General features: G+C 50.5%; 1 protein-coding gene across 9 annotated transcripts in view; it reads left to right on the top strand.

Annotated features, from left to right (window-relative positions):
• GPR45 (G protein-coupled receptor 45) overlaps window positions 1-12333 on the top strand; it is a 95441-nt gene that overhangs the window by 49240 nt on the left and 33868 nt on the right. Inside the window, exon 3 of one of the 9 annotated variants that reach the window (XM_085018495.1) lies at window positions 6923-6999. The exons of the other annotated variants lie outside the window; for them this stretch is intronic. The gene's annotated coding sequence lies outside the window, so the exon portion shown is untranslated. The remainder of the gene's footprint in view (window positions 1-6922; window positions 7000-12333) is intronic. 9 annotated transcript variants of the gene reach the window in all.

The raw sequence follows: 12333 nt of genomic DNA, 5'->3' as shown, positions 1-12333 counted from the left end.
CCAGCACAGTCGGTGCCAGGCATCCATAGGCTGCATGCGGGCAGCTATGGTAACCGTGGTGACTCAGCCACCACTTTTATATCAGAGCTACGGAGGATGAACACGTGCTTTCCTTCAGCTGAGTCAACAGATTCCGCAGATGTGTTTCTTCCCGCCTCTGGGAGGGTTTACTGGGTGTTCCTGTGGGAGGCTGTGCTCATTTAGTCAGTCAGTGAATGTTTCTTATTCACGTACGTCCAGCCAGGCGCTTAGGATGGGCGGTGGGTGAAACCATCCCAATCCCTCCTCCTCAGGGTGCATGTAGAGAGACAGAGGCCAGGTCAAAGCCGAGAGAGACATACACGTAGTGTTGGTTTGAGGTTGGGCTTTATTTTGAAGAAAAATAAAGCCGAGGAGTAGCACAGTGTGTCAGCTGGGCGAGAGGGATGGTGACAGAGCAGAGCTGTGAGCTTTGGTGTAGGTCACAGATGCAGCTCAGATCCCACATGGCTGTGGCTATGGTGTAAGCCGGCAGCTGCAGCTCCAATTTGACTCCTAGCCTGGGAACCTCCATATGCCATGCGTGAAGCCCTAAAAGGACAAAGAAATAAAGAAAGAGAGAAAGAGAGAAGGAAGGAAGGAAGGAAGGAAGGAAGGGAAAAAAGGAAAGAAAGAAAGAAAGAAAGAAAGAAAGAAAGAAAGAAAGAAAGAAAGAAAGAAAGAAAGAAAGAGGAAGGAAAGAAGGAAGGAAGGAAGGAAGGAAGGAAAGAAGGAAGGAAAGAAGGAAGGAAAGAAAGGAAGGAAGGAAGGAAAATGCCTTAGAGATCTGGTGTAGGACTAAGCAAAACAGCATTTGTAGAGCATGTAGCATACGTGCAGTAAATAACCCCAACCTCCCCTCCCGTTGTTCATGGCATTGGCTTTGGGTCTAGCCATTGAGAGGTGAAGCAACTCATTGGGTGACTGGCAATTTAAAAAGTGGTAGTCTAGCAGTAGACCGATGGCCAAGGCCTGGAGGACAGGAAAAGTGATTTTCTTTTCAACAAAACGCCATCTTCTCATCCACTTACTCTTTCATCCAGTGTGTGTGCCTGGAGGGAGGAGCCGACGGCAGTGAGGAATTCAGACTGGTCTGGTCCTTGGAAGCTTGGACTGATTGGTAGTTTGGTTTTTCTTCCGTGACTCATTCCAGGGTTGTCTCCAGATATCGAGGCTGGTTGGGGTGAGCCGCTGTGGCCGCATCATTCAGTGTCGGGACCATCTATTTTACCCTGTGCGCCAAGGATGGGTCCATGGGTGTCATCTGTGTCCCAGCGCCCTCCAAACCAGCAAGAGAGCCCTCACCGTCACAGCTGACCACTGACCTGCACCCAGCAAATAACCACTTTTGCCTCAGACAGTTCAGCATAACTCCCTCTTTCTCAAGTCCCGCCGGTTCAGAGAAGAAGCTGGGCAGGGCATTCAGGGTCCCGGAGCTTGGTGGTTTCTGCCTAATTCACCGAGGCAGGAAGTGAGTGGCCTGCCTTCCTTGTCATGAAGGAGCAGAGGGAAATGCAGTCTCTGTATGGGAAGAACTTTGCAGGGCTAATGGGTTGATAGGAAACAGTAAACAGACTCCCCTGTGGCGCCCGAAGGCAAGTGAGGATAATTAGAATCCTTTGGGTCACCAAAGAGATAGGCGGTTCTGCCTTATTTATTTACTTATTTTTAAAATCTCAAATGTATCCCCTCTTATTCCCTCTGGACAAAATCTGTCTCCATAGACATTTGTAGTTCAGCCTCCTAGAGGGCGATGCCTCGCATCTTTGCTGCTCAGAAGTTTTCTTCTGCTGACAGGACGGCATAGAGGTGCTGACTTGTCCAGGAGCTCACATGAAGGAGGGTGGACAGGCCGCCCCTGGGCTCACAGACCCAGAGCTGCCCAGGCTTCCAGGACGAGGGAAGTTTCTAGTCTTCTTTTTAGAAAAGCAGATTCTCAACAGAGACATTTTCATGGTTTGTTCTCACTTTTAAAGAAGTTCAGGAGTTCCCATTGTGGATCAGCGGAAACGAATCTGACTGGTATCCATGAGAACTCGGGTTTGATCCCTAGCCTCTCTCAGTGGGTTGGGGATCCAGCGTTGCCGTGAGCTGCGGTGTAGGTCGCAGACACGGCTGGGATCTCACATTGCTGTGGCTGTGGTGTAGGCTGGCAGCTGCAGCTCCAATTCTACCCCTAGCCTGGGAACTTCCATATGCTGTGGGTGGGGCCCTAAAAAAGATTTTAAAAAAAGTTCAGCAGCCAAGATGAATGTTTTTAAATTTTTTTTTTTTTGTCTTTTTTTTGCTATTTCTTGGGCCGCTCCCGCGGCATATGGAGGTTCCCAGGCTAGGGGTCGAATCGGAGCTGTAGCCACTGGCCTACACCAGAGTCACAGCAACGCAGGATCCGAGCCGCGTCTGCAAGCTACACCACAGCTCACGGCAACGCTGGATCGTTAACCCACTGAGCAAGGGCAGGGACAGAACCCTCAACCTCACGGTTCCTAGTCGGATTCGTTAACCACTGCGCCATGACGGGAACTCCAAAAATTTTTAATAAAAGCTGTCCCCGTTGTTAAAAAACAAAATTCAACTGAGTAAATGCCAAGATCTTACTGGCTTGATTCAATGATTCGTGAATTAAGCAAGGTCCCATCCAGCGGAAGGAGAGCTCAGAGGAGCTGGACAGAATGGAAGACTCTTATTTATTTATTTATTTATTTATGTAATGCCACCTATGGCACATGGAGGTTCCCAGGCTAGGGGTCGAGTCGGAGCTTCAGCTGTTGTCCTACACCACAGCCACAGCAACGTGGGATCCTTAACCCACTGAGCAAAGCCAGGGATCAAACTTGCCTCCTCATGGGTTCTAGTCAGGTTCATTACCACTGAGCCACAAAAGCCTTAAGAGTAAAGACTTTTAATGACAGAAGAGAAGGCAACAAGAATGTTATACATGACATAAAAAAAAGTATGTTGGCTCTTACAGGGTCACTTTTCTGTAGGGTTGAGACAGCAGGGGTCTACTAGACAGGTGGCCTCACTACTGCTGGTCTGTCCCTCAGATAAAATAGGAATGATAAGAGGGCACCTCAGAAGGACTGAGTGCACTCACACCTGTCACACACACCAGACGTGCTGGTGTAGGTTTGATTTCGATATTATGAAGTATAAGTTGTATGATGATCAGTGAGAAACCCAAGCTGGATGCTCAGACAGGGGGCTGGAGGTCAGTGCATGGGATCCTTGCAGCAACGTGGGAGTGTGTCCGACGGGCAGAGGAGAGGTGGAAAGCAGCAGACACTTGGGGAGCAGGCCAGTGTAAGAGGGAGGTCCCCTGGCCCGGTCTCTGAACCATGAGGGTTGCTTCCCTAACTCTTGCCAGCCTCGCCACCTTCCAGCAGTTGCCCAATTTTCCCATGAAGCCTGTGTTTCTCCTTTAGACTCCATGAGGCAGGACCGGGGCTGAATCCCAGCTCCCGGGGCAGAGCCCAGCACGCAGTGCATATGCTCTGTAATTATTTGTTGTTTGGACGACCTGGGTGGGGAAGGAAAATGTGCTGGGGGAGGAGTTGCAAATATTTGCGTTGCCACAAAAGAGCACTTGCTGGAGAAGGGGCTAGGGGTTGCAGCGGGGGGTAGGGGGACAGGGGGGTTGTTTCAACCTTGACCTTGCTCCCAGCGGAGCAGCTGCAGTCCACCCTGAGCTTATGAAATGGCAAAAAATGGTTTTCCTGAAAACGGAGCCTTGAAAGGCAGTCAGCCAAGCAGATCTAATCACATAAGCAAGTAAAAAATAAACAGCCAGTGTCTGGAATGGCTGAGCTGAGGCTGGGGGAAGAGCGTGTTGCCTGCCCTGCAGGAAGGGGCTGCTGTCCCCTCCGGGGAGCATAACTCTGAACCTCAGGGCACATCCAAGGATGCCGACCTCGGATTTACTGCAAGGGGCCACCAGGGGGCCTGTGAGCGCAATAAAGGCTTCTCTGGCAGGAAACGATGGTTCCCCTCCCCCAAGAAGGAAGAGGCACTGCCAGGTAGTGGATCCTCTGTCAGCAGTCCATCACTGTCCAGGTGAACACAGACGCTTGGGTTCAGACTCTACGCTGTGACCATGTGAAGGCTCTGAGTCCATCACGGAGGGAGGCAGAAAGGGCTCGGAGACGGGGATGGAGATCCTCATTTAATGAGAACTAGATGGCCTGGCACTGAGCCGGCTGTCCCCATATGGCCTCACTTGAGCCTCACAAGTACTCTCTGTAGGTTGTTGGAAGAGTTACTGTGCATGTCTTACTCAGTGAGGGCAGCTCCCGTGCCCACATCCCCAGGAAGCAGCAGAGACGTGACCCAAACGCCAAGTCCTCACCTGCCCTGTTGTCCAGAGGGCGGAGTTATGCAGTGGTAACAACCCCAGGGAGCAGCAAAGCATTGCTTATTCTTTGTGTTCTGCCATCACCAAGGACAGCTGAGCTCTCCTCTTTGTCACTGATATGCAGAGGAGTCTCCAGATCAAGGGCCAGGAGGGGAGAAGGAACACAAGGACCCACCCTGCCCTGCATAGAGGGTATGGTCCCTGGCTGGTGCCGGTCACTTGCCACAGTCAACCTCAAGAGAGCTGAGAGGGTGACCCTACGGTGGGGACACAGACCCGCATGAACTGCCTGGTGGCTGCACCCATAACAGCACCCTTGCCCTTCCCACAGCCCCCACAAGTGCTGAGATGCCCCCTGGGAGCACAGCCCCAGCCCTCCTGTCACCCCACTCCCCACTTTCCTAGAGCCTCTCCCTCCGCCCAGCTGGGAAAAAAAAAAGGAAAAAACCCTTTATTCTTTCTCAGGGCACCTACATAAATACAAATATCTTGGCAAATATTTACAGAGCCACAGCTGAAAGATGTAAAGAGAACTAAAGTTACAGCCTTCAATCTTTCCCCAGATCCTTGATATTAATGTCTCTTTTCTGCATGATACGCGGTACTGGAAAGACATTCTTTTCTAGTCAAATTTTCCTTTCTTTCTTTGCCTCCAAACTGCACACAAAACTTTTGCATTAATTTGAAATTTATTTAAGGAAGGAAAGGACCATCCCCAAAAGCATTTTATAAATCTGTGTGTGTGTGTTCTTATGGAAACATTTTAAACACATACAGAAGTAGAGAGAATCATAACATGGTTGTTCAAAAACATATCTGCAAGTCATCTGACCTGCCTGTCATCCAGAGGTGGTGTCTGGATCCTTCTCCTCTCTACCCGAGTGAGCCTGTGTGGCTGTCTCCACCAAGGAATGCAGTGGAGATAAAGCTGCATGACCCCGAGGCCACATTAGGGATGGCAGTGCAGGGTCTGTCTGGCCTCTCAGGACACAGACCTTGCAAGCCCTGGGCTGCCATGTAAGGAACTCCAAGCCATGGTAAGGGAGAGGGATACCCACCTTAGGGTCTTGGTTGGGGCCCTGTCAATTAGACTGAAAAAAGATGAACAGGAGTTTATCAGGGTGTGGGTGCTGGTTATGGGTGCAGCCAGTAGGCAGTTCCTGTGGGTCCGTGTCCCCGCTGTAGGGTCACCTTCTCTGCTCCCTTGAGGTCGACTGTGGCGAGTGACTGGCACAAGCCAGGGACCATTCCATCCCAAGCTGTGCCAGTTAAGCCAGTTCCTGTGACTCTAGGGGAGCTGGCGCACCTGTCTGCATCTCACACACACACACACACAGGAGAACTCGGTAACTAATTCAAAGGTTAGAACTTCGGCTTATAGAGCATCTCCAGAAGGACAGCTTTATAGAGAAGTGACGGACAGAGGAAAAGAACTGCTAACACCCAGGGGCGGCAGATTGTGGGAAGGCAAGTGTATGAGGAAACCAGGGGTAGACGAGGGCCGCTTCTAGCAAAGTTTGTCCTGGAGAGTCCCCTGGTGCCATCTCTGCTCGAGTCACGGTTCTAGAGTTGTCTCTGGTGATGAACTTCTCTCCTGGGAACACATTTCCAAAGTTATGTCATGCTTTTAGGCGAATAGGAGGAAGACAAAGGGCTGGCCTCATACTTGCTCAGCTGCCTTCAGCTCAAAATAACCCTCTGCCAAAGTGACATATTTGGGGTGGCATATTTTGCTCACTTTCATTTCCAAAGTAGGGAATCTCTCTCTCTCTCTTTCCCTCTCGCTCTCTCTCTCACACACACCACACACACACATGCACATGCGACAGAGGAGCCCCAGGGGCCCAGGCAGTGGTGTCTTCCCAGCACCAGAGAACCGTTGACTGGACCAGTGGGGAGAACTCAGCCCCCAGGGCTTGAACAGAAAGAGGAAGAAGGCCTGGGCTTGGTCCACAAGGACCAGGATTCCATCCTGAGCTGTGCCTGTGGCTCCGGGGGAGCTGGCTCTCCTGTCTGCACCTCATCCACTCAGTTATGAAAGATCAACCCTTTACATTCTACAGTGTCATTATGGGAGCCAGTGAAGGTGGCCCTGCCTTCTCCAAGAGCAGGCAGAAAATGAACCAGCCTGAGAACTGCCCTGGACCACCACTGGAGGGCAGGATCAGCCGGGCCGGATGAGGTGTGCCTTTTTTTTTTTTTTTTTTTTTTTTTTTTTTTTTTTTTTTTGTCTTTTTGTCTTTTTAGGGCTGCACCCACAGCATATGGAGGTTCCCAGGCTAGGGGTTGAATCAGAGCTGTTGCTGGTGGTCTACGCCAGAGCCACAGCAATGCCAGATCCCAGCCGCATCTTCGACCTACACCACAGTTCATGGCAACGCCGGATCCTTAACCCATTGAGCAAGGCCAGGGATCGAACCCACAACCTCATGGTTCTGAGTCAGATTCTTTTCTGCTGCGCCATGACGGAACTCCAGGATGGGGTGTGCTTTAAACACATGTCCTGAAACTCTCTTTGAGGAAAGTTATTCTTTTTATCCTTGCGTCTTCCAGAGCATCAGCGGTAACTCAGGAAGTTGCCACCACCCCAGTGAGAATGGATTTATTAGAGCGCTGCCCTGGAAGACGGGGTGAGTAAGGGCACCACAGAGCCAGAAGGAGGGGTCGGTTCAGACAGGCGCATCCCCAGAGTCCTTCCTGTACCTCGGGCTGTGCAAGGGATTGGCTGAGCACAGAGCTTATGGGATGAGCTTCGAGATGGGACGGGAGTGGTCGCCACACTCCAAACCCACCGTGACTCAAGGGGGCATCTGCTGAGAGCTAGGGTCCAGCTTCTCAGCAGGAGACTAAGACAGAGGGCCAAGGGGTCTCCATGGAAACCTCTGGGGACTCAGCTGCCCCCACAGAGTGTCTGCTGAGGCCCCTCCTACCAGGGCCCGGCTGCTGACTGTTTCCACTGCCTTCTCCCAAAGAACTCCTCCGCCCTTCATGATTTTTCCAGTGGAAATGATTTTCCCACCACAGCCAGTGTTACTCCGGAACCCGAGCCAGCAGCCTGGGGCATGAGCATGAGAGGAAAGTCGGAGTGTGTACAGCCTGAGATAGGAGGGGACCTGAAAACTGAGGAGGGAAAGAATTTATTTTTTAAAACCTGTAGAGTTCAGGAGTCCCCTGATGGCCTGGCAGTTAAGGATTCTGTGTTGTCACTGCTGTGGCTCGGGTTTGATCCCTGGCCCAGGGAACTTCCGCATGCCGCAGGCACAGCCAAGGGGAAAAAAAACTGTAGAGTTCAAGCAGCCACATCTGCCCAAGGAAGCCTGCTATGTGGACTGGACACAGGGTACAGAAACCCGTAACCCTGTCCCTGACACTTATGACTTGTGTGATTTGGGACAAGCAGACTAACTTCACTGAACCTCAGTTTCCTCATTTGTAAAATGGAGATGGTCCCATCCCCAGGGGCTGTTGTGAAGATGACAGATTAGGCCGTTAAAGCCCTAGTCATGTGATAGACGGAATAATGAAAACATCTTCTCTCTTGAGAGTCAGTGTCATGTAACAGAAGGAGCCCAACTTCAAGCAAGGGCACCATCTAACTTATATCGTCTTCCCTGCAGCTCTTGACAAGTCACTCAACACAATTCTCTGAGAGTCTGAGGAAAGGACAGATGCGGGCTGCCTCAGAAAGATGCACAAGGACATTCTTTAAGTATCCAGCACCGACCTGGTGCATAGCAAGTTCCAGTGGCTAGTGTATGTGTTGTTATTGTTAATATCACGGCCAAGGTTTGCATTAAAACATCAGCAATTCCCGGGAGTTCCCATCGTGGAGCAGTGGAAATGAATCTGACCAGGATCCGTGAGGACGTAGGCTCGATCCCTGGCCTCGCTCAGTGGGTTAAGGATCCAGTGTTGCCATGAGCTATGGTGTAGGTTGCAGACACGGCTGGATCCTGTGTTGCTGTGGCTGTGGTGTAGGCCAGCGGCTACAGCTCTGATTCGATCCTGGCCTTGGAACTTCCATATGCCGCAGGTGCAGCCCTTAAAAAAAAAAAAAAAAAAAAAAAAAATTTAAAAAACTCTCGGCAGTTCCTGAACCTGATCTTGGGTATCATTCTCACCACTCTGATAACAACGTGCCTGGCTCCTAACTGATGCTCCAAAAGGATCTGTGATGAGAATGAGTGAGTGGCAGGTTGAACGGCCATGAACAATTGTTACTACTCCCTAAGAGGACGTGTCTAAAAGCCAAGGGCCCATAGGGACCAGCCTGGCACAGACCGTGTTCGTGACGCTGCCCTGCCCCTCCTGGTCTGCAGGGCCCAGGGTCTGTCAGTCTTGCTTGTCCTAGTTTCTCACAGCCATTTAGTCCTTACAGACCGTGAGACAGAGGCCCAAGGCCAAGGGCACAATGCTGACCACTCCCACTGGAGACTGTGCCTCCCTCTCCTAGGGACCTGGTGACGTGACCATGAATGGGGTGGCTTAAAACAAACCAGGAGTTCCCTGGTGGTACAGCAGGGTAAGGATCTGGCGTCATCACTGCTGTGGCTCAGGTTGCTGCTGTGGCGCAGGTTCAATCCCTGGTGCAGGAACTTACATGTGCTAAACAAAAAACAAAAAAAGAACCAAGAATTAGCATTGTGGCTCAGTGGTAACAAACCCAACTGATATCCATGAGGACTTCAGTTAGATCCCTGGCCTTGCCCTGTGGGTTAAGGATCCCATGTTGCCATGGCTGTGGTGTAGGCCAGTGGCTGCAACTCCAGTTCAACCCCTAGCCTGGGAATTTCCATATGCTGCGGGTGCAGCCCTAAAAAGAACCAATTTTACCCCTCACAGTTCTGGGGGTTAGAGCCCAACACAGGACTCAGTGGACTACGGTCAAGCATCCTCGGGGCTCTGTTCCTCTTGGAAGCTCGGGGGGTATCTGTTTCCTTGCTTTCCCAGCGTCTCACATCTTTGGCTTGTGACTCCCCCCTCCTTCCATCCTCAAGGACAGCAACGGCTCATGAGTCCTCTGTTGCACATTCTTTTTTTTTTTTAAGGAAAATAATTTATTCCTTTAAAAAATGCTCTTGGAATACAGATGACTTACAATGTTGTGTTAGTTTCAGTTGTACAGCAAAGTGATTCAGTTACATATATACATATATCTATTCCTTTTCAGATTCTGTTCTCATTTAGGTTATTACAGAATAGTGATTAGAGGAGTTCCTGTCATGGCTCATTGGAAATGAATCTGACTAGTATCCATGAGGATGAAGGTTCGATCCCTGGGTCAGTGGGTTAAGGATCCGGCGTTGTCGTTACCTGTGGTGTAGGTCGCAGACGTGGCTTGGATCCTGCATTACTGTGGCTGTGATATAGGCTGGTGGCAACAGCTCTTATTTATTTGATCCTTAGCCTGGGAACTTCTCTATGCTTGGGTGTAGCCCTAAAGAGACCAAAAAAAAAAAAAAAAAAAAGAATTGTGAGTAGAGTGGTCCCTCTGCTGTGTGGGTCCTTGTTACTAATCTGTTTTATATTGTGTGTATCTGTCCTCTGCCTCACACTCGGATGGGATGCTGATTCTTGCCACAGGAGGGCTTTTGTGATCCCACTGGAACACACAGGTCACCTGGGATCCTCTCCCATCTCCAGGTCAGCTGGTTTGACAACCTCAGTTCCACTTGCAACCTTTGCTCCTCTGGGCCACGCACGTCACGTTGTCACAAATTCCAGGGCATCGTCCTGGCTTCTTTGTGGGACCGTTATTCTGCTTGTTGCGGATCATGTTACAGGTGTTTGCCTTTCAAATCCATTGAAGGTGCTGGAAGGGTTTCCAAGAATAACAGCCACTCCATACCCTAGAGTTCTCTGAATTTCTTAGCTGTATCTCTTTGGTTCTTTACCTTGAATTATAAAAATCACCTTGCTAGCCTATAGGTCCTGCGAATTTCCAAGAGAAAGTTATATCATTAACATTCAGTTTTTCACTTATCCATTCAGCTCCGCAGTAATTCATTTATTCAACATGAATTTATTGAACACCTACTATAAGCCAGCCTTTTCATAGGCCACAGAGGTGCAGCAGAACCACACAGATGCTACTGCTGTTTTTGTGACGTAGACATTCTAGCGGTGAAGCAAAACGAGAGGCAAGCAAAATATTAGCACATTAAATTGATTTTGGAGAGTGATAAGTGTTATATGGAAAGCAAAGAGGAGATAATGAGTGACCGGTGGGGTGGCTGGGGACATCCTTTTTAAAGAGATGACATTTCAACAGAGACCTGAATGCTGGAGCCACCATGGAAAGTTTCAGGGGTGAGAGCATCCCTAACACGTGAGCTTCAGGTGCAAAGGCCCTAGGGCAGAAGCCAGGTGGGTCTGGTGAAGAACGAGGAAGGAGGCCCGTGTGGTCAGCAGTGAATGAGGAGGAGGGCTGTGGGAGGTGATGCTGGACAGCTAGGCAGCCACAGGAGGGGCTCTGAGGGCCCCGGTAAATGATGTGTGTCTGCTTGTTCGGGAAAGCTGTGGGGAGCTGTTTGCACTGCTTCTGATGGCAAGGTTTAAACAGAGCTTAGCGCTCATCCTCGGGTTCAGAACAATCACTTGTGTTGGTTGGTGGGCTGGGTGGGGGGTCCAGGTAGGAGAGGATGGGGGATGGGTCATTGAGGACGGGCGGAGATGCTTCTGGGTGTGTCGTGAAGGCAGAGGTGACAAGATGCTGGGGGACCGGATGTGCCGAGGGGCCGGAAATTGACAGAGGGTGGAGCGTCTGGGGTGTGGACCCTGTGCCGTCAGGGAGGGGAAATTCCCCGTTCCCCGTTCCCCGTCCTGAGTTCTTGCGGCTGGAATAACAATACTGTTGACACAATTCAGGTGCACAGGAAAAAAAGAAACGGGTGTAATCCACGCACAGGGAGGTGTCATAGAAACGGGCCCTAAGAAGTGGCCAAAGCAGGCAGCTCTTATACTTTTTTAGACAAAGAAACAATACATTTGAGAGGAATTGTAAGGAAAATTAGGTTTGGACGATTCATTTGTAAGGAATTTCAGGAAAGTTGGGGCTTGAGTAGTGAATTAGTAAAGAAGGTCTGTTTTTTGGGGGTTTTTTGTTTTTTTGGGGGGTCTTTTTTGTCTTTTTGCCTTTCCTAGGGCCGCTCCCGTGACATTTGGAGGTTCCCAGGCTAGAGGTCTAATCGGAGCTATAGCCACCGGCCTACACCAGAGCCACAGCAGCTTGGGATCTGAGCCGCGTCTGCAACCTACACCACAGCTCACAGCAACGCCGGATCTTTAACCCATTGAGCAAGGCCAGGGATCGAACCCCCAACCTTATGGCTCCTAGTCAGATTCGTTAACCCCTGAGCTACGACAGGAACTCCAAGAAGGTCTGTTTACACAGGCCTCTCAGCCCTGGATCTACAGCTTTGCTGATAAGGGCCCCTCTTCCACCAGTATAGACGGTGCCATCACATGGGAGGTTTAGTTCCTGCTTTCCGAGTTTGGGGGGGTGTCTCTTGGGGACCCTCTTGCACCACCCGTTTCTTAGGGAATTTTAATTCAGAATAATCAATATGCCATTGAGGGGCATTTGGGGCCAGCCTGCCCTGGATCCCAACAACACAGAGAGGCACATTTGTTGTTGTTTTGCTCCTGGCCAGAGAAGGATTTGGAACCCAGGTCTAGATACCTGAGAGGGGCTGTGGAAGAGGAAGTTGGATGGAAGAGTCTGGGCTGGGAGGAGGTACCATCTTCATGAATGATGTTATTTAAGGAGTTTCCTTGTGGCTCAGCAGGTTAAGGATCCGAAGTCATTGCAGTGCTTGGGTCACTGTTGTGGCGTGGGTTCTCTCTCCGGCCCGGGAGTTTCAACATGCTGGGGATGGGGGGTATCATCAAAAAAAGATGGTAGTTGAGCCAAGGTCTGGGTGTCTCTCCCTGGGCCAGGGTAAGGCACTGAGGCACTTGCTTCA

Source organism: Sus scrofa, chromosome 3 (genome assembly GCF_054392235.1).
Source record: "Sus scrofa isolate SSC_HxYL_T2T_F1_AM1 chromosome 3, Sscrofa_HxYL_maternal_Yorkshire_Landrace_v2.0, whole genome shotgun sequence".
NCBI lineage: Eukaryota > Metazoa > Chordata > Mammalia > Artiodactyla > Suidae > Sus > Sus scrofa.
Note: the sequence above shows the minus strand (reverse complement) of the source record. Positions and strands in the feature narration are given on the sequence as shown.